Below are 23,539 nucleotides of genomic sequence, written 5' to 3'. Positions count from 1 at the left end.
GAGATCAAGACTGGCCCTGCCCCCTCCTTTACACCTTCGGGTCCCTCCTTATGGGGGCAGTACTGTCACATATTTTCAGGTGTCCAGGAAGGTGGCTGTGATAATTGAGTGGTTCAGAATCGGGGTGAGGCCTGGGCTGATGGGATCCAGTCCTTTGATGAAAATGTGGTCATGGCAGTGATCTAATGGTGCTACAGTGTGTATGGACTGCATGGCTGATGCAGATTTTTGAGTGGTGATGGTGGGCCAGGTGGTCAGGGTGGTCCTCTAGGTGCTGGTAAAAATGGGCAAGAGTGGAAGAGTCTGCTTGGGGTTTGACTTTTTTGTAGATGCTGGTGATATTGTTGCTGAAGATTAGGGGCAGCAGGATGCAGAGGTCCTGAGAGGTGGTTACCCTGGTGAGGGTTGCTGCCTGAGAGGTGAAGTCCTTCACTATCGCAAAGATTTCCTTGGCACTGTTTGTGCTTCTTTTGATGCAGTCAATGAGGGTGGATTTGGTGGCTCTAATTTTCTGATGGTAGTGTCTGAGAGTGGATATGTAGCTGCTCTTGTCGGTCTCATACTGCCTTTGTCTCCATCTGCATTCAAGTTGCTTGCAGTGGCGTTTGGTGAGCCTCCGTTCTTCCATGTACCAGCTTGCTTGTAGTCTAGTTCTCATGGCTTTGTTAGCTGTGAGAGGAGCTAGGGTATCTGCAAAGGGAGTGATCCAGGTGTTAAAGTTGTAGATGGATACGGGGAGGTTGTTGTTCTGTCGAGGCCAGTGGTAGGTGTGCTGAAGACCAGTATGATTCTATTCCAGTCATGGTGTGAAGATTTGGTGATGGTGTTTCTGCTATAGTGTGGGATAGGTATGCTGAAGTTGATGAGGGTGCGGTCAGACCAGGTGATCGTGTGGTCTTATATACTGTGATGTTGCTGAAGCTGGTGGAGATGGGGTCTAGTTGTTGTCAGGCAGTGTATGTGGTACCTTGAATTCACTGGATTAGTCTGAGGTTGGACAAATCCTCTAGGAAGTTGGTTGTGATGGAATCAGTGAGGTCCACCAGCTGGTATCTGAGGTCACCAAGAAGGTTAAAGTTGCTGGAGACACGGATCGGGAGGCGACAAAGTCTGTGATAGTGCTGCCTAAGTTTTCATGTGGTCTGGGAGGGCGGTAGACAACGGTGCTGCTCAGGGAGTAGTTGGCACTGATGAGGAGTTTTAAGGTCAAGTATTCCATGTTGCTGGTGGTGCTTTCCAAGGTGGTGGAGCATTCGGTGGATTCTTTTAAGATGAGAGCGATTCCAGTAGGGAGTTAGTGTTGAGGAGTATGCAGGACAGAGAGGGACGTGTGTAAAAGATGCGTGGAGGAAATGAGGTGGATACACAAAATTTACAGGTTCAGGCCTCAAGCAGCAATTCTGTGCTTCAACTAATACATAAAGTATAAACTGAAGACACGGGCAGCTGAGCTGTCTCACAGGCTTAGGCTCCAGTCAACAGACATTTACCTGAGATTACACAGACCTAACAGTCTGTGGCATGAGATATGAGGGATTAACTTTTAAGTTAGAGAGACCAATGGGGTCTCTCTTTCCACAGTAGAACTATCCCTCAGGAGACACAGAATTCACAGACTCAGATCACAAACAACAAAGCAAGTAACACAGAACCTATGTGCTTTGCTGTTAGACAGCAGAACTGTCTCTTGGATCCCTCAGGTGTTTGCTTTAAACAGCAGAGCTGTTCCTCTGCATACACAGACTGACAGGTTTAGATATCAGTTTTGTCCCTCAATTTACACTGTACTCACATGTTCAAGCCTTAGAGAGGAAAAACAGTTCGCAGGTCACACAGTTTTGGTGATCTGGGAGCTTCAAAGTGAGAACTATCCTTTGAAGAACAGCTGCTTATCTGCCTGTCCACGTATCACTCCATAGTCCTTTGGTCTCCTTTAGTAGAGGTATCCATTAAGTTGCCCTGAACATACATGTTGTGGCTTCAGGTAGCAGAGTTATTGCTCGGGTTACACAACCTGTTTTAGATTGCAAAGCTATCCCACAGTTTGCACAGAAGTTACAGGTTTATTCAACTGATAGCACAAGAGCTACCCTTACCGATCTTAGTCAGAGGTCCAAGATAGCACTCCTTTCCCTGATGTGACATAGAATTTACTAACTCAGAACTCTGACTCATCTCTCTGATCAGACAGACCTGACAAATTAAGACCTTCGACAGCATACCTAGTTGTCAGAATCTCACCTTATTTTACGCAGGAGCAAGGGGAAGCCACAATGCTAGATCCCAACTTCTCCTTCAACTTCAAACCAAGGCAACCCAACAATAGTCAAAGCCACTACGGTCGACAGGGAAGAGAAAAACAAGACTGTTCCACAAAGACTGTGCTTTGGTGCGAGTGTCTATCTGGGACATGTAATTCACCTCCTGTATGAATAAAAAATAAGGACTGTGTAAGGAAAGCTTCTAATCCAAGTGAGTGTCCTTATTACATAGTAATTTTTTATGTGTAACTAAATACCTGAGCAATTCCCTTCTTCTGTCTATCAGTAGTAAGAATGGAAGCTAGAGATGTTTTTGTACAAATAAAGAAACAAAGAGAGTAGTTGCATATCAAATAGAGGAGTGAAAGGTGAGACTAGGAACATATCATTTCTAGACTAAAGCATACCTTATGTTTTACCGTTAATGATCCAGCGGGTTACCAACCTCAGGTACTCAACTACCATACACTCACCTGGGCCCATAAACTCACACACACTCAGATAGGCTAGTAAATCCCACTGGGGGGTCAATTTATGATTACTCTAGATTAGTTACCTGCTAATTTAACTAATCTTTCACTGATCGAAAAGTTCTTTCCTCTGATCAATGGACATTTTAGTTGGAACTAGTTGATGGCAAAATTACATAAATCTAATTTCTTTCTGGTTGAAATAATCACAGACTCAGGAAAGTTTTAAATGTTTATCTGGTTAATTTCACAAGAGCAAATTCATATAAGTAAGAACTCCATTTCTCCAAGGAACAAAGACAATTTACTCAATAAGGTAAATCATCTATTAAACAATATTCTCAACAATGACAGTACCTGGAGAAGAGAGGAAAAGAGAGAGCAGTACAATGACATACTACACAGAAATATATTTACCTAGAATGGTGTGGAAACCAACCCCTTGGCCAAGGAGCTGGGAAGGTCCCCTGGGACAGATCAGGTGAAAAGCTTCAGGACAGGTTACCGGACAGGATAGGAGACCTCTTCTAGATCCGGCGCCTGCGTCGTACCCCTCTCTGACACTATCTTCCTGCTCGATTCTTCCGCGATCTTCTTCTAATTCTTTGCCTAATTTCCCTCCTCGATTCTTCCGAGATCTTCTTCTAAATCTGATTACGTTTAGGATCTAAGTTCTGCAATTCGATGATTCTTCTTCAGCATTTGTTCAGCTCTCAGACAGCATCCCAGTCTCTCAGCATCTCAGCAACACGAGCATATCTAACTAACTAAACTACCTCAATTATACTTTCCTAATGGTAGGTCACACCATGTTAAGTTTTAATAATTTGCCCTAGTTCATTGTTCAGTGTTCCCGCCCCTTAATTCATTTTCCCAAGCTTTATTTCCCACCCGCATTTCACATCTTTATCAATAAAAAAGAATACATATAACAGTTGTCTTGTTCATCCTGCAGGATGTCCATCACTTTCCCAGGACATGTTGCGAACGCGGCCTTGGACGGGATCCAATCACACCCTCATGGCTTCTGGCTGGTTGTTACTGCGCCTGCGTGAAGAGTCATGCGTAGTATAGACTTTAGCATCGCTCAGAGGCCCAAATACGAACTAATAAAGAGGCCAAAAAGAAACATGTTGAAATCAAAATAAAATTATTTTACTGTATACCACCTAACTCTACTATAATCCCATTTACTTGTAATAGGTCTCCCTGCATTAGCATTTAGTAAACAGCATGTTTTAGTTTTGGTAAGGCAGATGCTTAGCATGTGACTTTCCAAGCGGCCATTTTAGAAGCAAGTGCGCAGATGCAGAAAATTCCATCCAAGCAAAGACTCGTCATACTGCGTAGATGAAGTTGACGCATGCCCAATGCAGTTTCCCGCGTTAGCAGCCATTTTAAGTTTCACTCGAGTTACTTGCTAGTAAAACACATATGCAAGCGTCATTCTATCTAGAATATGGAATGTGGTGTACGTTAGTTTACACAAAACATAATTAATACAGTGTTACACATTATATGAGAGGATCGCATTCGAGCAAGTCTCTTTTATACAAGTCCTTGCTCCATCAATCCCCTCTCTGATGGCATTTTATGCCATCATAGAATTACCCATCACCCAATCAGATGCCAACTTTAGCACATCTCAAAACCCTTTCTATCTTTGTGTTTGCTTACTCAGTATTAACTTGTAAACTTTTCATCCTTTTGTACAATTCGCCTTTCATTTCTTCTAACTGGATTTCTTCATACTGTCTTTTCTTTCCCTTTTCGTTCACTACATATATCTTTCTTTTTCTACAACATTTGCACCATAACATTATTGCTAAAACTAATACTGTTATTCCAAATCTGAGTGGTATTATTTGACCTATAATACTCTTGCCTATATGCCCATATTAGTAAACCAACTCCCTATTGAAGTAATACTATTTGTTAATTTCTTCCATACACCGTCAACTTCCAGTGGTTTTACATCTTCCTCCAATTTAGAAATATTTTAATGTACTCTCCAATTTCGACACTTTTGTCAGGAATATAAGTGCAACAATATTGCGCTTTCAGCATTTTACAGACTGCGCCCTCTTTTGCTAATAATATATCAAGAGCAAGTCGATTTTGTAAAACCATTGACCTTATTGCAACCATTTCCGTATTGATCATGAAGAACCCTCCAGCATAATCTGTCGATAGACGATCAACCGCTGTTGATAACTAACACATTTTTCGTGAGTTTAAAATTACTCCCACAGAAGGTATCAATGCACTAAATATGTCACCTACTAGTTCTCAAAAACTAGCTCTTTTTATGCATGTTAGTTCCTTTGTGTTTTCATTGCTTCCAGTGATTCTTTTTACATGATAGACTTTAGGGAATACTATTCCAAAATAGTAACTCCCATACCAATGTGCAGGCAGCCTAAAATAGGCTTTATTCCCACAAACATAATAGACTCCAGGGAAACCTGGATCTGTTCCACCTTTTAGTCCCCATCACCCAATTACTAAGAAATTATGTTCACATTCACTGGATTGTTATAGTCAGTTTTTAATCTATGGAGACAGATTTTCACTTTCTTTTCTTTCAAAATCTAGAGACCTCGCAGCATGAGTCTTGCCAAGTGTATAAATGTCCTCTTTCTCAGCCCATTGAGGAATCTGAGGTTTCTTTTCAGAAGCTTTTCTTTGGAAGTTCTGTCTCCATTGCTCAACTAAATTCAAAAATACCTTTTCTACTTCGTGTAATGAACATGTTAAATTGTTTTTGTGTGCCTCCGCTATATCTATTGTTTTCATGGGTAAGAAATATTCACCCATAAACTGTGCGTCTTTAGTACTAAGAACTGGATTCATACTCTTTCGAATAGGAACCTCTGAAAAAATCACATCTGAGTTAGAATAATAATACTGTAATTTTCCTGTTCTATAAAATAAACTGGATACTACATGAAATACCATATGTTGATGGTAAATGATGGTATGTAACACTTTCTGCTACTGATGCTGGTACTTTCTTACACACATAACAATCACTAACCTCCATGGTATCTACATACTGTACTAATAATTTTGTAAATACATTTAAAGCTGTGCCATTATTTGTCACAGTGTGATGTAAGTCTAACTCATCTGGTGCTTCTAATGCTACTCTGTCTCCTTTGATGTTAGCTACCCTTTCATTTGTGCTTGTGTTATTTTTCTTTTCTGTCACCATCAAATAAGGGATGGCTATGGTTAATACTAACCAGATTATGAGTACTAAAAATATACTACATATACATATTCTACAACATTTCTTTATACACTTTTGTTTTGGTCTTCCTGCAACCCTATCATCAGCCATTTTGGACTAAGAAGATTTCTATTCTTTTTCTTTGCTTTTGTGAATCTTATGTTTTAGCCTTCAAGGGGGTCTCACTTCTCCTTCGTCAATCTGCTCTACAATGAATTCTTCGTCACTTTCTTCATTCAAATCTAGATTCTCGAATTCTTCAAGAATCACATAGGTCCATTCAGGACCTATGAACTTATTGTTCAAAATTCGTAGTCTTTGGCTTCTTCGCCTAGGTTTCTCAGTCAATTGCCCAGATTGACTAGTGACTTCATTTACTTGTTCAGGTTCTTCACTTATTGTTCTTAAGCAATTTTTTAACCTTTTAACACCACCTGGCCAATTATCACCTTTTCTGACCTTTTTAGCTTGTACTGCACTTTCACTTTCCTCGTCTCTTTCAAGTCTTCTTTTATTTTTGTTGTGTTGTGGCACAATTTGATTATCTTCGTCTTCAGAGTCCCTTTCTATCTGTCCTGATTCAGGATTGACTGTTGTGACTTCATTTGCCTGAACATGTTCTTCTTCCTCTATCTGGCCCTGTTCAGGTCGTATTTTGTCTTGTTCTCCATCTTCCTGAGCGTGTTCTTCTTTTTCTAACTGGTCCTGCTCAGGTCTTACTGCACTTTGGTTTTCTGCAGCCTGAACGTGTTCTTCTAGACCTATCTGTCCCTCCTCAGATTCGTGAATTTATTGGTTCACCTCTGTCTGAGTATATTGTTCTTTCCTTGTCTGATCCTGCTCAGGGTCTCCAATAGTTTCATTCACCCTTTCCTGAGCTTGTTCTTCTTCACCTGTCTGGTCCTCTCTAATTTCCTGTCTTTCTAGAATGGTCCTGCTTCTTGTTTTAACAATTGCCTCGGGTATGTCAACCAATGGTCTCCAGTCATCCTGACTAGATCCTTCAGCTGCACAATCTTCAGCAGCCTCAACTGCATGAGTTAATTGAGGTCCCTCTTCGTCAGGAGCTGGTACTCTTTTGGTATGACTGGCATGTATCCAGTTAGGTATACCTGCACATTTTACTGCTGTTGTTGTAACCAATATAACCTGATGTGGCTTATCCCACCCTAAGCACAACTCTCAAGTGTGATTCTTCACCACCACCCAGTCACCGGTATTCAGATCATGTGCTTGATTGGGCTGCCTGGCAACTGCGTCTTCTCCAACCTGATGAGAGACAGAACGCACTAGATCAGCCAATCCTTTGCAATAGTCTAATACCAAATCATCAGTTGTATTCAACAGTTTGTGTCCTGGTATAAATGCTTGTCTCATTGATCTTCCCATGATAAATTCATGGGGACTCAATCCTGTGTTTCTGTCAGGAATACTTCTGAGTCCCATCAGAACAAGAGGTAATGCATCTGGCCATTCCAATGAGGTGGATGCATACACCTTTGCCAGTCTTGATTTGATTGTGCCATTCATTTGTTCTACCACTCCAGACGCCTCTGGGCAATATGCACAGTGAAGTTTCTGTTAAATTTTAAATGCTTCACAGATTAATCAAATTATTTCATTATTAAAGTGAGATCCTCTATCTGATTCAAAAGTTACTGGAAAACCAAATCATGTAATTAGCTCCCTCAACAGCAGTTTGGCAACTGTTATGCTGTCATTTCTCCTAGTTGGATATGCCTCCACCCACTGGGAAAACAAACAATAACAAGAACATATTTCAGTCCTCTGCAAGCTGGTAATTGGATAAAGTCAACCTGCACCCTCACAAATGGTCCTTCTGCTTTTCCAATCTTTCTCCAACTGACCACTGTCTTCCTGCCTGGGTTTATTTGTTGACATTTGAAACATCTCTAGCAAAGGCTCTCTGCGACAGCCCTAAATCTTGGATTATACCAATCCTGTCTAAAGAGCCTGATCAGGGCGTCCCTGCCTACGTGTGTGTCTCCATGATACGTTCTGACCATTTGTGAAAGTAAACAATCTGGCATCACTGCTTTGCCATCTGGATAAATCCACACATCATCCTCTGTTCTTCTATGACATCCTACTTTTATCCACTCCTCCTTTCCACTCCTTTCCACCCCTCTTCCTGCAGTTGTCTTACTTCCTCCCATGTTTCTATTCCTGAGAGAAGCATAAGTTGGCAGCTGATTCCACTTGTTTCAATTTTCTTATTTACTGCCAATTTATTTCTGGAACAGTATTGGGCAACCTGGACAGCTACCACATAGTCATCTCCTGACAAATGTGCAGCACACTTGACCACTGCCACTTCTTTTGGCAATTGGATTGCTTCTAGCAATTCTTTCACAAATTTCCCATTCTTAATAGGGGATCCTAAAGAAGTCATGAAATCCCTCTGCATCCAGAGATGGACAAAAGCATGCACAACCCCGTAACTAGCTATCAGTAAAAATGGTTACTTTCCAATTTTTCCCAAATTTGCAAGCATTAATCAGAGCTACCAATTTAGCTACTTGTGCAGATTTTCCTCCTGGTAAATAGGATGGTTCAACTATTCCATCCAATGTGCATACTGCATAAGCAACACTTAATCCTCCTTCCTCATGCCTCATGCACGAGCCATCTACAAATAGCTCATGCTCAGATTCTTTCTGGGGCTCTTCCTGTATGTCTGGACGGGGCTTAGTGCATAATTCAGTCACATCCAAACAGTCATGCTCAACCTCATTTCTTACTTCCTCTCCATATACATCTGGCAATAGTGTAGCAGGGTTTAGCGTAGTACACCTGACCACTGTCACATTTTCAGCACCCAAAATGATTCTTTCGTACTTAGTCATTCTACTAGGAGTAAGGTACTGTGTTCGTGTTCTTGTTAAAATAATCTCAACTGAATGTGGAACATACACCTTCACGGGATGTCCCATCACAATTGGCTCACTTTGTTCCAGACTCATACAGGTGGCAGCTACTGCTTTCAAACATCCAGGTAATGTGACGCTACCGGGTCCAAGGTAGCAGAAAAGTAAACTACTGGACGTTGACTTAAACCATGTCTTTGTGTTAAAACTGAGAGTGCACAACTTTCTCTTTCACAACAAAATGGTGCAAATTCTTTTGTGTAATCTGGCATACCTAGAACGGGGGCTTCACACAAGCAATTTCGTAGTCTCACAAATGCTTCCATGCTTTCATCATTCCATTCTACTGGGTCCTTTGCTAGTTTCTTGCTCATTTGTATTAAGGGTGTGGCTAACAATGAAAAACCTACAATCCATTGCCTGCAGTACCCCACCACTTCAAGGAACATCCTAATCCCTCTTTGGGACTGTGGTAACTGCATTTGTTTTATTATCTTTATTCTTTCGGGGGTCACTTTCCTCACTCCTCGTTCTATTTGGTGTCCTAAATATCTGACTCCAGTTCTACAAAATTGTAGTTTCTCTGGTGACACTTTGGTGCCGATTAGGATCCTGGAGAAACCGGGTACGAACCGTCGGTCGGAGGGTTTTCTCCGTCCGACTCGTACCCGGTTGTACAACTTTACAAACATGCAAGTACGATTCGCACGGAAACACTATTTCCGTACGAGTCGTACAAAACACCAACCGAGGAAAATAACCATACAATTGACATCCGGAAAAGCGCCGACGTGACGTCGGGACGCATGCAGCCTGCGTTCCACGAACCAGGAAGTACGATTCGCACCGACGTCATCCCGCACGGAGAATATTTCCCGGCAGCCAAAAACTGCCGGGAAATCAGGACGACGCGCACAAGGAGCACCTGTACGCGACGGACAGACATGGACCCGAACCTAGGTGTCATCCCGGCCCTCATAGCAGTCGACCTCCTCTACAGGTACCGACGCAGACGCCGCAGAAGGTCAGAACAACACCCAGGGGCAAAGGGGGGGGCAGGGGCAGGACACAAAACCCCCACCCAAGTCACACATGCCACATGCCCTGGACATACCTGACCTCCAGGCCCTGGTCACTTCGAGGGGGTGGGGGCGTGTCCAGCAACGCCAGCGTCCGCCACAACGGAAGTGGGCGACGACGCGAACCGGCAACACAACAATACAGGTACGTACCGTACCCACGCCTTAAGAGCGTGGGTACGAGTCGTACCACGCCCACACCTACGTCACCCCAACAATGGCGGTACAGCCCGTACCCATGTGCGTACGGGCTGCACAAGCATTCCACAGCGTGGGCACGGGTACGTATGGACCATACCCCCACCCGTGTATGTATGGAGCGTACCCCCACCCCAACAGTGAATGTACGGACCGTACCCCACCCGCGTATGTATGGAGCGTACCCCAACCCCAACAGTGAATGTACGGACTGTACCCCCACCCGCGTATGTATGGAGCGTACCCCCACCCCAACAGTGTATGTACGGACCGTACCCTCACCCGCGTATGTATGGAGTGTACCTCCACCACAACAGTGTATGTATGGACCGTACCCTCACCCGCGTATGTATGGAGCGTACCCCCACCCCAACAGTGTATGTACGGACCGTACCCTCACCCGCGTATGTATGGAGCATACCCCCACCCCAACAGTGAATGTACGGACCGTACCCCCACCCGCGTATGTATGGAGTGTATCCCCACCCCAACAGTGTATGTACGGACCGTACACCCACCCGCGTATGTATGGAGCGTACCCCCACCCCAACAGTGTATGTACGGACCGTACCCTCACCTGCGTATGTATGGAGCGTACATGGCCAGATGCTGGAGGGGTGGGTGCAGAGTCCTCCCAGCAGTGCCCAGACACAGGAGGGATGGGTGTAGAGTCCTCCCAGCAGTGCCCAGAAACAGAAGGGGTGGGTGTAAAGTCCTCCCAGCAGTGCCCAGACACAGGAGGGGTGGGTGCAGAGTCCTCCCAGCAGTGCCCAGACGCAGGAGGGGTGGGTGCCTATCACTCCCAGCAGTGCACAGACACAGAAGGGGTGGGTGCAGAGTCCTCCCAGCAGTGCCCAGACACAGGAGGGGTGGGTGCAGAGTCCTCCCAGCAGTGCCCAGACACAGGAGGGGTGGGTGCAGAGTCCTCCCAGCAGTGCCCAGACGCAGGAGGGGTGGGTGCCTATCACTCCCAGCAGTGCCCAGACACAGGAGGGGTGGGTGTAGAGTTGTCAAGAATTCCTGTCATGCGAGGGGAGGAAAACGGTAACCAGCGAAAACGGACTACATCTCCCAGGATGCTTAGCGGTTGAGAGGTTATGTAAACAGGAGAGCTGTTACATAACTCAAGGAAAACACGCCCTTATGTAAACAGGAGAGCTGTTACATAACTCAAGGAAAACACGCCCTTATGTAAACAGGAGAGCTGTTACATAACTCAAGGAAAACACGCCCTATAAAGGGAGGAACCGGGAGGTACAACGCTGTCGGATATTGTGTTTACACCGACGTACCTGCTTAGTGAAGAGCAGTGTTCCGGAGTGGTGCTCCAGTAAGGCAAGAACGGAGGTAGGTCGAGTCGTTACTCCCTGGGCCGTGTCTTGCCCCATCGTCACCTGTGAAGGACCCGGAAGCTCTACCGGATAACCATTGAGCTTCGCTTTTTGACTCGGCTGAGTCAAAGCGCAGTGGCGCTTTTGCTGGTTGGAGTCGTAACTCCCAGCCCGACCAGAGATACAGGGACTGCCAGCTGTAACGCACACCAGGAGGTGTTTGCCGCGTTACAGACTCGGAAGTCCACAGGATCGATCGAGCGGCTGCTCTCGGTTCAGTCTTCTTTGCTGGTGATTGGGGTATCGGTGACGCATCACCAGGAGGTGACTCCGCGTCCCGGTGCAGTCTGCGGAAGAGGTTGAGCGGCTGCTCCCTTCAGGTAGAGACCCCGGCTGGGTGTTTCCCTGACTCCTCGATTCTCCCCAACACTCTTCGTGCCCCTCACAGCCTACCGATTGGCATTGTCGGCCATTTCATTTCTGCCCTCTGTTGGCATACGCCGGGATCGGCGTATATGCAGAGGACGGTTAGGACCATCCGTGCTGTGGGCTGGTAACGTACTTAGCCTGGAGGATTCCAGTGACTATAACCTTTGTTTATTCCTTGTATTATTTTTGCCTTCATTAAAATAACTAAACCTTCACAAGTGGTTGCGTTCTCATTATCGTGTCTGTTAAACGATCCTGAGACGTTCAGGGCGTTACAAAATATCCGACCTTAATAACACTAACTGTCTCCCGGTCGATAACAGACATGGCAACACTTGATGATGTGCTGGCTGCTTTAGCGACCGTGCAAATTGAATTGGCTGCCTCCAGGCAAGAAACAGCCGATGTAAAAGCCAGACTGGATGCTATCCAATTGGACCCGCTCACGCCCAGCACCTCCCTCACGAACCAGACCCCTGCGGTAGTAGTGGAAATGCCGGTAGCCGTCCCCTTGGCAACACCAGAGAGGTACAGTGGGGATCCTAACACAGTGCAGGTATTCCTCACACAAGTGGCGCTACATTTATCGTGCAAACCAAGGGCGTTCCCCACGAGTCAGGCTCGTGTGGCTTTCCTTATATCCTATTTGGCTGGAAACGCGGCACAATGGGCCGTACCTCTGGTGAGCAGGGACGACCCCATCTTATGTGATTGGGGTGCTTTTCGCGAGGAATTCCTGAAGGTCTTCGACAGAAGGGCTGACTCGTACACGGCGGACCGTGAAATGCTTGAGTTGAGACAGGGATCCAACGAACTGGTGCAGTATCTCAACGCGTTCCGAAGGCTGGTTGCGGAAACCAAGTGGCCTGTTGCTAAACAGACGGCGCTCTTCCATCACGGGCTGTGCGATGAGCTCAAGGACGCCGTGGCTCATATTGACCCACAACCCAAGACATGTGAGGGCCTTATCAACCTGGTATTACGGCTGGAACATAGGCTAAGTGAAAGAAAGGGGGATCATGGGAGAAAAGGAAAATCCCTTCCATCCTATGTGACAGTGGGAAGTCCTGAAACTACCACCGCATCCAAGGGAGAACCCATGGACATCGGCGCAATACGAGCGAGCCTCACAGCCACGGAGAAAGAGTCACGCCGTAAACAAGGATTGTGCCTATATTGTGGCAAAAAAGGCCACTACGTACGTGAATGCCCTGCCAAACCGAAGACGTCACGTTATCGGGCCAACCGGTCGGTAACAGCCGTGGTGGACGTACCGGCGGAAAACTAGAGGACTCCCAGACCAAAGAAGGGGCATCTCGGAGTCACTCATCCATCCCTTCACTTTCCAACTCGGTCACTAAGGGACAACGACACCTGTTTCTCACGGTGCACGTGGGAGTGCATGACCAGTGGATACCCGTTGTGGCCATGGTGGATTCAGGGGCCACTGGCATGTTTATGGACCACAACGAGGCATGCAGGCTAGGGCTAGTGCTTCTTCCCAAAGCTGTACCCGAAGACGTCTATGCTGTAGACGGAAGGCGATTGGTGACGGGGCCCATCGGGCAGCACACGGGGGTCCTTCCGATGAGATGTGGGAGGAACCATTTGGAACAAATCGATTTTAACATCATCCGAGCGCCCCAATATGGCGTCATATTGGGATTGCCGTGGCTACAGAAACACAACCCCTCTGTGGATTGGCCAACACATCGCATCGAACTGATGTCCCCGTATTGCATCCTGCATTGTGGAATAAGAACGGAATCCCTTGACGCAGATGAGAGCGGGAGTCAGACGGTGGCTACAGCGGCAGAAAAAGATGTGGCTCTCCCCCAGGCTTATCACAGTTTTGAGGATGTATTTGATGAGGTGAAGGCGGAAGTGCTACCACCACATAGACAGTTTGACTGCCACATCGACCTGGTGCCAGGGGCCAGCGTTCCCAGCGGCAGGCTGTATGCCCTGACGGAGCCTGAAAACGTGCATCTCCGGGGGTACCTGGATAAACTCCTCAAGCTAGGATTCATCCGCCCGTCCAAGTCTCCGGCCGCCTCGCCACTCTTCTTCATCCCGAAGGCTAATGGGGAGCTGAGAGCCTGTGTGGACTTTAGGGCATTGAATGCGATAACCGTAAAGAATCGGTACCCCTTGCCTCTCATCAGTGTACTTCTGGAACAGGTCAAGAAAGCTCGTATCTACACCAAGTTGGATTTGAAAGGGGCATACCATCTGGTGCGCATGAGGGACGGAGACGAGTGGAAGACCGCCTTTAAGACCAGGTTCGGCCTTTTTGAGCACCTCGTCATGCCGTTCGGTCTGTGCAACGCCCCGGCAGCCTTTCAGTACTTTTTGAATGAGGTATTCAGAGAGGAGTTGGATATCTACGTGGTCGTATATATCGACGACATCCTCATCTATTCGTCCAGTGTGGAGGAGCACGTACACCACGTCAAAGCTGTGCTCCAAAAGCTGAGGGAAAACATGCTGTTTTGTAAACTCAGCAAGTGTGACTTCCACGTCACATCCGTGGAATTCCTCGGAGTGATGCTGAGTCCAGAGGGACAGGAGATGGCAGAACGAAAGATCAAGGCGGTGAAAGAATGGCCGGTGCCCCAAAGCGTGAAGGACGTCCAAAGTTTCATTGGCTTCGCCAACTTTTACAGGCGGTTTATAGATGGATTTTCAGGATTGGTGGCCCCAATCACACAGCTACTGAGGAAGTCCAAGGAGTTTGTCTGGTCCCCTGAAGCGAACAAAGCCTTTGAGGCCCTGAAAAGCGCCTTTGGTAAGGCACCGGTGTTGGCTCACCCCGATCCGGATCTCCCCTACGTGGTGGAAGCGGACGCATCGGATGTGGCGCTGGGGGCTATCTTGTCCCAACGCAACCACGACACAGGGGTGCTTCATCCCGTTGCGTACATGTCCCGCAAACTCAACGACGCCGAACGCAACTACCATATTGCGGAGAAGGAGCTTCTCGTAATCAAGGACGCCTTCACCGAATGGAGGCATTGGTTGATGGGGGCAAGACATGTGGTATCGGTGTACACGGACCATCGGAACCTACAGTTCATGACGGCCACAAGACACCTTTCTCCCAGACAGCTGCGGTGGATTATCTTCTTTGCGGGGTTCAACTTCCGCATCACATATCGGCCGGGGACGGAAAACCGGAAGGCGGACGCCCTGTCCCGTCAATCTGCAGTTAAGGAACCAGTGCCTGCGACCGAGCATTCCATCATTTCCCCGAGGATGGTATTGGGGGTTATCCAACCGGATACTTTCCTGAGGGGAATAAAGAGAGGGATCAGGTCATTCGCATGGCGGAGGTGGCTCCTCAGTCACAGAGAATGGCAGCTGAAGGACGGGATACCCCTGAAGGGCAGGTGCCTATTGATACCCACGCCTAGGCTAAGGAAACAAGCATTCATCTGGTGCCATGACTCTCCATGCGCAGGTCATTTGGGCTTTGAAAAAACGGTGGCTAGCATGGGACGGCATTTCTGGTGGCCAACCATGAGAGTGGATGTCAGGAGGTGGGGACAGGAGTGTCCTACGTGTGCTACCATGAAGGCCGACCATGGCCGAACCCAAGGGCTCTTACATCCACTTCCGACCCCGGATAGACCATGGGATAGCATATCACTGGACTTCGTGGTGGGCCTACCGGTAGACCAGGGGATGACGGCAATACTGGTGGTGGTGGATTACTTGACGAAAATGGGGCACTTCATCCCCTGCAAGAGAGTCCCTACGGCCGGGGAATTGGCGTCACTACTCCTAAAGAATGTGGTACGACTGCATGGATTACCTGGGGTGATCGTGTCGGACCGGGGGTCGCAGTTTACTGCGCAATTCTGGAAGACTTGGTGCACTGCGCTGCATGTTAAGACCGCCCTGTCCACCAGCTACCACCCTCAAACGGACGGCCAAACCGAGCGCCTGAACCAAACGCTCAAACAGTATCTGCGATGTTTTGTGGACCAGGGCAGGGAAGAATGGGTCGACTTGCTATGGGTTGCAGAGATAGCCTATAACAACGCCACTCACAGCTCCACACAGTCATCTCCGTTCTATAGCAACTATGGCCAACATCCCAGGTTCTTGCCATTTCTACATCCGTTCAGAGAGGACAGGATTCCCGCCACAGCGGACAGGGTGGCACACATAAAAGACACGTTGATGCGCTCAAGGGCTGTCCTAATAGAGGCCAAGAGAAGATACAAGGCTGCGGCAGACAGGAAGAGAAGGCCCGGGCCACTGTACCGCACTGGAGACTACGTCTGGATATCCACAAGAAACATGAGGTTTCGAAAGAACAGTGTGTTCCATCCCAAGTACATGGGCCCCTATCGAATTACCAAGTGTATGGGTCCCGTGAATGTGAAGGTGTGCTTGCCCCAGTCATTGCGGATACACCCTGTCTTTCATGTATCATTGCTCAAACCAGCACCCTCCAAGCCGTCTGGGACACCTAGGCCGGTATGCGTGGAGTCGGAGGTGGAGTATGAAGTGTCGGGCATACGGGCGTCCAAATGGCGCAGGGGGAAGCTGTGGTACCTGGTTGCGTGGAAAGGCTATGGCCCGGAGGAGCAGTCATGGGAACCGGCTGAAGGGGTTCATGCTCCGCGCTTGGTCTCCTTGTTCCATCGGCGTTTTCCTGCCAGCGCTGGACCCGTGGGGAGCCGCTGAGAGGGAGAATGTACTGTCAAGAATTCCTGTCATGCGAGGGGAGGAAAACGGTAACCAGCGAAAACGGACTACATCTCCCAGGATGCTTAGCGGTTGAGAGGTTATGTAAACAGGAGAGCTGTTACATAACTCAAGGAAAACACGCCCTTATGTAAACAGGAGAGCTGTTACATAACTCAAGGAAAACACGCCCTTATGTAAACAGGAGAGCTGTTACATAACTCAAGGAAAACACGCCCTATAAAGGGAGGAACCGGGAGGTACAACGCTGTCGGATATTGTGTTTACACCGACGTACCTGCTTAGTGAAGAGCAGTGTTCCGGAGTGGTGCTCCAGTAAGGCAAGAACGGAGGTAGGTCGAGTCGTTACTCCCTGGGCCGTGTCTTGCCCCATCGTCACCTGTGAAGGACCCGGAAGCTCTACCGGATAACCATTGAGCTTCGCTTTTTGACTCGGCTGAGTCAAAGCGCAGTGGCGCTTTTGCTGGTTGGAGTCGTAACTCCCAGCCCGACCAGAGATACAGGGACTGCCAGCTGTAACGCACACCAGGAGGTGTTTGCCGCGTTACAGACTCGGAAGTCCACAGGATCGATCGAGCGGCTGCTCTCGGTTCAGTCTTCTTTGCTGGTGATTGGGGTATCGGTGACGCATCACCAGGAGGTGACTCCGCGTCCCGGTGCAGTCTGCGGAAGAGGTTGAGCGGCTGCTCCCTTCAGGTAGAGACCCCGGCTGGGTGTTTCCCTGACTCCTCGATTCTCCCCAACACTCTTCGTGCCCCTCACAGCCTACCGATTGGCATTGTCGGCCATTTCATTTCTGCCCTCTGTTGGCATACGCCGGGATCGGCGTATATGCAGAGGACGGTTAGGACCATCCGTGCTGTGGGCTGGTAACGTACTTAGCCTGGAGGATTCCAGTGACTATAACCTTTGTTTATTCCTTGTATTATTTTTGCCTTCATTAAAATAACTAAACCTTCACAAGTGGTTGCGTTCTCATTATCGTGTCTGTTAAACGATCCTGAGACGTTCAGGGCGTTACAAGAGTCCTCCCAGCAGTGCCCAGACACAGGAGGGGTGGGTGCAGAGTCCTCCCAGCAGTGCCCAGACGCAGGAGGGGTGGGTGCCTATCACTCCCAGCAGTGCCCAGACACAGGAGGGGTGGGTGTAGAGTCCTCCCAGCAGTGCCCAGACGCAGGAGGGGTGGGTGCCTATCACTCCCAGCAGTGCCCAGACACAGGAGGGGTGGGTGCAGAGTCCTCCCAGCAGTGCCCAGACGCAGGAGGGGTGGGTGCCTATCACTCCCAGCAGTGCCCAGACGCAGGAGGGGTGGGTGCCTATCACTCCCAGCAGTGCCCAGACACAGGAGGGGTGGGTGCAGAGTCCTCCCAGCAGTGCCCAGACGCAGGAGGGTTGGGTGCCTATCACTCCCAGCAGTGCCCAGACACAGGAGGGGTGGGTGCAGAGTCCTCCCAGCAGTGCCCAGACACAGGAGGGGTGGGTGCAGAGTCCTCCCAGCAGTGCCCAGACGCAGGAGGGGTGGGTGCCTATTACTCCCATAAGTGCCCAGACGCAGGAGGGGTGGGTGCCTATCACTCCCAGCAGTGCCCAGACACAGGAGGGGTGGGTGCAGAGTCCTCCCAGCAGTGCCCAGACGCAGGAGGGGTGGGTGGCTATCACTCCCAGCAGTGCCCATGGAACGCAAAGGGTGGAGTACCCACAGATACAATGCCCACAAAAGTCAGTCAGGTGCACAAAGACCCTGCAGTACATGTACCACATGTGTGCGAGGCTGGAAGTACACACATGCATAGCGCCTAATAGAGAACATGTCCACATGAAGTCATTTCAACAGTCTACATACACAAGTACAGTGACCACCAAGGATGCCACGAATGATGCAGGTGGAGACATCGCTCAGCATGCATGTGCAAAGTTGAAGGAGTCCGTCACACACCCAGCTGATGTAGACACAGCTCAGCACCACATATTGGAAACACCCTGCAAGGAAGATGTCAGGTTACACAGAGGAAGGAACACACCTTGGGACGATGTCACCATGCAGTAACTGCTTACATGAACAAAGTAATTTAGCCAACAGCTTGTGATGGCACACAGATACCAGGGTCCACCCTATGACCAGCACAAGACTACATTTCCCACACACCCAACACATCATCACCACCCAAAATCATGGAGCAGGTCCACCAACAGCAATACCAGATAAACAGTAGTGTTCCATGGAAAAAACAAATTGCTTTATTCAGCAGGATGTAAGTAGGAATCATCATAAATGTCAATATATACAAGGCTGATAGGGCAGTCCATGACTCCAATCCGGATGGGGGACACAGTGGGACGTGTGTCCCCTAGCTTGCCTGCACAGTCAGACTCCTTTGTCTTCCACAAGGGGGGGGGGCATCATGTTGGGGGGAAGGACCAGGCACCGCAGGGACAGGAGGGGCAAGGGTAGGTGTTGTGGGTGCAGGGACGGACGACTCCAACACAGGGGGTGGGGCAGCACCAAAGGTGGATTGGAGCACGGCACTGCACACTACTGCCAGGTCGTCCAGCGTCTCCCCTGCACCCGAAGGAACCACAGGCCCCAAGGAGGGAGGGGTTCACAGGGATGGGTCGCAGCGCTACCCGGGGAGGGTGTGGACAGGGGGGGGGGACTCAACCACCCTTACCGGGGACTCCTTTGACCGCTTGCGGGGTGGTGTCACTGTGGGGCTCAGGGACAGAGCGGCCATGAAGGAGTCCTTGCTGGATTTGTGGCCAGGAGAGCTGAGGGGAGTGGATTTGGAGGGAGTGGATTTTTGAGAATGCGGACTCCCACTCTGGCTGCGTGTCTTACGTTTGCCCCCCGACCCAGTGGGTGTGCCTACTTCACCCTGTGTGTGCGTGCCAGGAGGTGTGCGCTTGTCCTTCCCTGCTGGTGTGGTGCCTGTGTCTGGTGGGCTGTGTGCATGCTGACGTCTGGGTGTACGTGGGACAGGCATGGGAGTGGGAAGTGTGGATGGGGCATGGGTAGGGGGTGGGACGAAGTGCTGCAGGAGACCCACTGCTGCAGTCAGTGTCGAGTCAATAGACCGCAGCAAGTTGCGTTGGTCAGCCTGCGATGCTGAAATGCCCTCCAAGTATGCCTCCATGTTGTTGAGCACTCGGCTGTGGCCATGGAGGACATTAAGCATCGCAGCCTGACCAACCTGCAACTGCCGCAGGATGTCCACAGACTCGGCATTGGCGGCAGCAGTGGAGACAGGGGCAGAGGGTGCGGTGCCTGGCAGGAAGGAGACACGTGGTGACGTAGCACGCCGGGAAGGGACACGAGCAAGTGGGAGGCCGCTGATGGCAATGGAGGGGGCGGGGAGAGATGTTGTGCTGCTGTCAGCATTTGGAGCAGCCTCCGTCCCCTCGGAGAGCTCAGCCTCGGACCCGTCAGCTTCATATTCTGTGGTGGCAGTGGACAGGTCCTCCGGCTCACTCCCCTCGGCCTCAGTTCCACTCGATGTGCCAGCTAAGATGTCACTGCTGGCACTGGTGCCCGGTCCCTCCGCACGGTCCGTGCCGGTGTCTCCATCCGTGTCCCCCAACGATGCTGTTGGCAAGGTGAAGAAACAGGAATTAATCACACACCTGTATACATATGTCACATGAGTCAAATCTACATCGGTTACAGTGCATAGCCTGAAAAGAAAGATGAGTAACATTTACAATACAAGGTACATATATAGGCCCTGCAACACACAGTTGGTTCACCCACCATGCCACTGAGAAACTATGGAGAGCATGACACATTTGCAAATGACATGATATGGATTTGGACAGAGGAGCCAGGCTCTGGGGACAATCCAGCACTGCATCTGCACCACACAGCGTTGCCGTAACTAGGGATGAGCAGGGACCATCTCCATGAACTTGAGGCACATGCTGCAAAGGTAATACTTAAAGACATGCCCAACATGAATGGGTCACTGCACCTTGAGTGTATGTCCAGACAAACATCACACACTGGCCAGACCGAGCAATGAGATTTCAGGTGTCGACTGGTAGGCCTTGCCCGCACCAACCACCCCCTACATGAGACAATATGATGAGACACAGGAAGCACTTGCATCTCTTAGTCTGGGAGAAATACACATGGGCTGCAAGAAACTCATATTGGACCCAAAATACCCCATGTGCGCCTGTACAACGATCTCATTTACAAATGGCCATCATCAGATAATTGTAACAAGACACACAGGCACTGGCCACCGTGAGTATGAACGCGGAAAACTAGGTCAGGCTGTACAGTGGACACTTGTAGAACACGTTACGTAAATATACATGGTGCCAGGGGACAATGGCACAGAGCACATCCTATGCTGTAGACACTGAGAGTGTCCACATATTGTGATGACACACATGATACCTAGCAAAATATGCCCCAGGGGACAGTAGTGGCCACAATATTCCATGGTCCTGAATGGTAATGACTGCAACACAGGCCACCATGCCTGCACTCTGCGTATCGCACACTCATGCACATCATGTCACAGGCCACAACATAGGACATGCTTGCTGTAAGGCATTACACTTCAGAGACATACTCCTATATCTGGACTCAGCGTCAGTGCCAATTGACATGGACCCCACAAGTACTGAACTGGACAGGGCACAGGCAAGGTCCCAAAACCTGTTACACACCACCCCCACACATGATGCTGCAAGCATTGGTCACGTGGATAAACTGCCAGCCCAGATGACCTTGTGAAAGAGTGACTACACACAGACCAGGGAACACATGGCAAGAAGGGGAAGGGAGGAAGGACAGCACCACTATACTGTGGGTGACAGGACCTGCACCGCACATTTAAACACTGGCAGTGTATCCATGCAACTGCGCACTTACAAATGCTGGTGACACACAACAAACACACATGTACCTACCCCCTTCCTGCTGCTGCTTCTCCCATAAGCGCCTGTCCATGTCAGGAAAGACCACCGCCAGCACACGCTTGTGGATGTGGGTCAGACGGCGACGCCCATGGTTCTTAGGGCCCACAGGTGAGTCCCCCAGCAGGACCCGTGCGATCCTCTGCGTCCAGCACCGGATATCCTGCCAGCGTTTTCTCACCTGGGCCAGGCGCCGCTTGCGACCATCCGTCCTCCTCACGGCACTGACGGCGTCCCTCCAGATCTGCTCCTTGGCAGAGGCGCCTACCTGTGGGGTTGAAAAAGTGAGACTACATCAATACACCTGCCACATGTCACAGAGACACACATTAGAACAATTTTGCTGGTTTCAACAAGGCATAGTATGCAGCCAAAGCATTGCACCTTTGTCATAGGGACATTTTCCTCTGTGTAAGGGCAAATGCACCACGTGCCATTGAAAGTACACAGGTGAAATGAGGGGTACGACACAATAGATGATCCAGACTCACACTGTGCATCAGAAGGTACACCAGGATTATGTGCAGCACATCAAAGCAGTCACATGCCACAGGCCACTGACGCTACCTCAGCAGAGTACACAGACACACACAGGCACAAGACATTCACCTGCCATTGCCAACTGCAGCTACAAACCTCACTCTGCACATGTGCCACTAGACTGGGGGGGGCTCACAGGTGTGGGGCTGGCTCTGCACGTCAGACACACAGCACTGCTCCCTGCTCACATCAGATGGGCAGGGTATATCCATCCCTCATGCAGCTGGGGTGCTACACTCCACATATGCACCCACCCACAAGACAGGGGACTTACACACACACCGATGTCCAGGGTACGAACACATCATGTGGACACTCTCAGCACAGGTACACTGAACAAACACACATCTGTGGGTACAGTCACCTGTCACACTGGGGTGACCACAGAATCACATGAGGACTGTAGAAGCAACATTCCCAGGAGGATTAGACAGGCAGAATGTGGCATGCACCATGCAGTGATTGTCACAGTAAACACAATGCAAGTGAGGATGGCAGACATGCACCACAGCATGCTCTGGCTGGGAGACATTAGGCATTCCCCCCCTGGGACCCACCCTACAGTACAATGCATGTGTGTCACACCTGGACACAATGCCAGTAGTCACAGTCACAAAAAAGGGCCACAGTCTGTGCTAGTGGACTCAGCACTCACCTGAAACCCTGGTCGGCCATAGAGCATGGGGTACTGTGGGAAGATGACATCCAGCAATGCCACATTCTCCTCCAGGGTGAAAGGCTGGGCCCTCTCCACAGACCTTGACATGGTGCCAGGGAATCACGAGCAGCAGCAGTGTTGTGGAATCAAAAGATGTGCAGGCAAGTGCTCTCTCATGGGACCTGGCTGCCTTATATCTGCCTTGCTGGCCTGTTTCATGCACAGGAGTACAGAGTGATTGGTCACTCACATTTGCATCCTATGTTTCCTCCAATCCATTTAAACCTACCCCTGTGAGGGGGTTAGATTTTTTTAGAATTCAGCATGATGTCATTTCAACACCAACTTTGCAACAAAGTAGATTATTTCAAACCGACTTTTGCAGGCAACCTCATTCAACAAATTCACAGTTTAAACTTGGTCTCCATGGCAACCAGCATGCATCTCTGGCTTCATACTTGTCCCTCATGTGTCCCCTATGTAATTTGGAGATTCACACACAGGTACGGTGCGTTCCGGGGCCCTAGGGCACCCCAAATGCATAGCAACGGGCCGTACAGGCATGTGTACGGTCCGTATCACTATGGGTACGCATACGCGAGCAAACCCATAGTGATACAGACCGTACACACGCGTGTACGCTCACTATCACTATGGGTGTGCTCGCGTATGCGTACCCATAGTGATACGGACCGTACACACGCGTGTACGCTCACTATCACTATGGGTGTGCTCACGTATGCGTACCCATAGTGATAGGGACCGTACACAAGCGTGTACGCTCACTATCACTATGGGTGTGCTCGCGTATGCGTAC

The sequence above is a fragment of the Triturus cristatus genome, chromosome 6, assembly GCF_964204655.1.
Source record: "Triturus cristatus chromosome 6, aTriCri1.1, whole genome shotgun sequence".
In the NCBI taxonomy this organism is placed as follows: Eukaryota; Metazoa; Chordata; class Amphibia; order Caudata; family Salamandridae; genus Triturus; species Triturus cristatus.
This window is presented reverse-complemented; position numbering follows the sequence as displayed.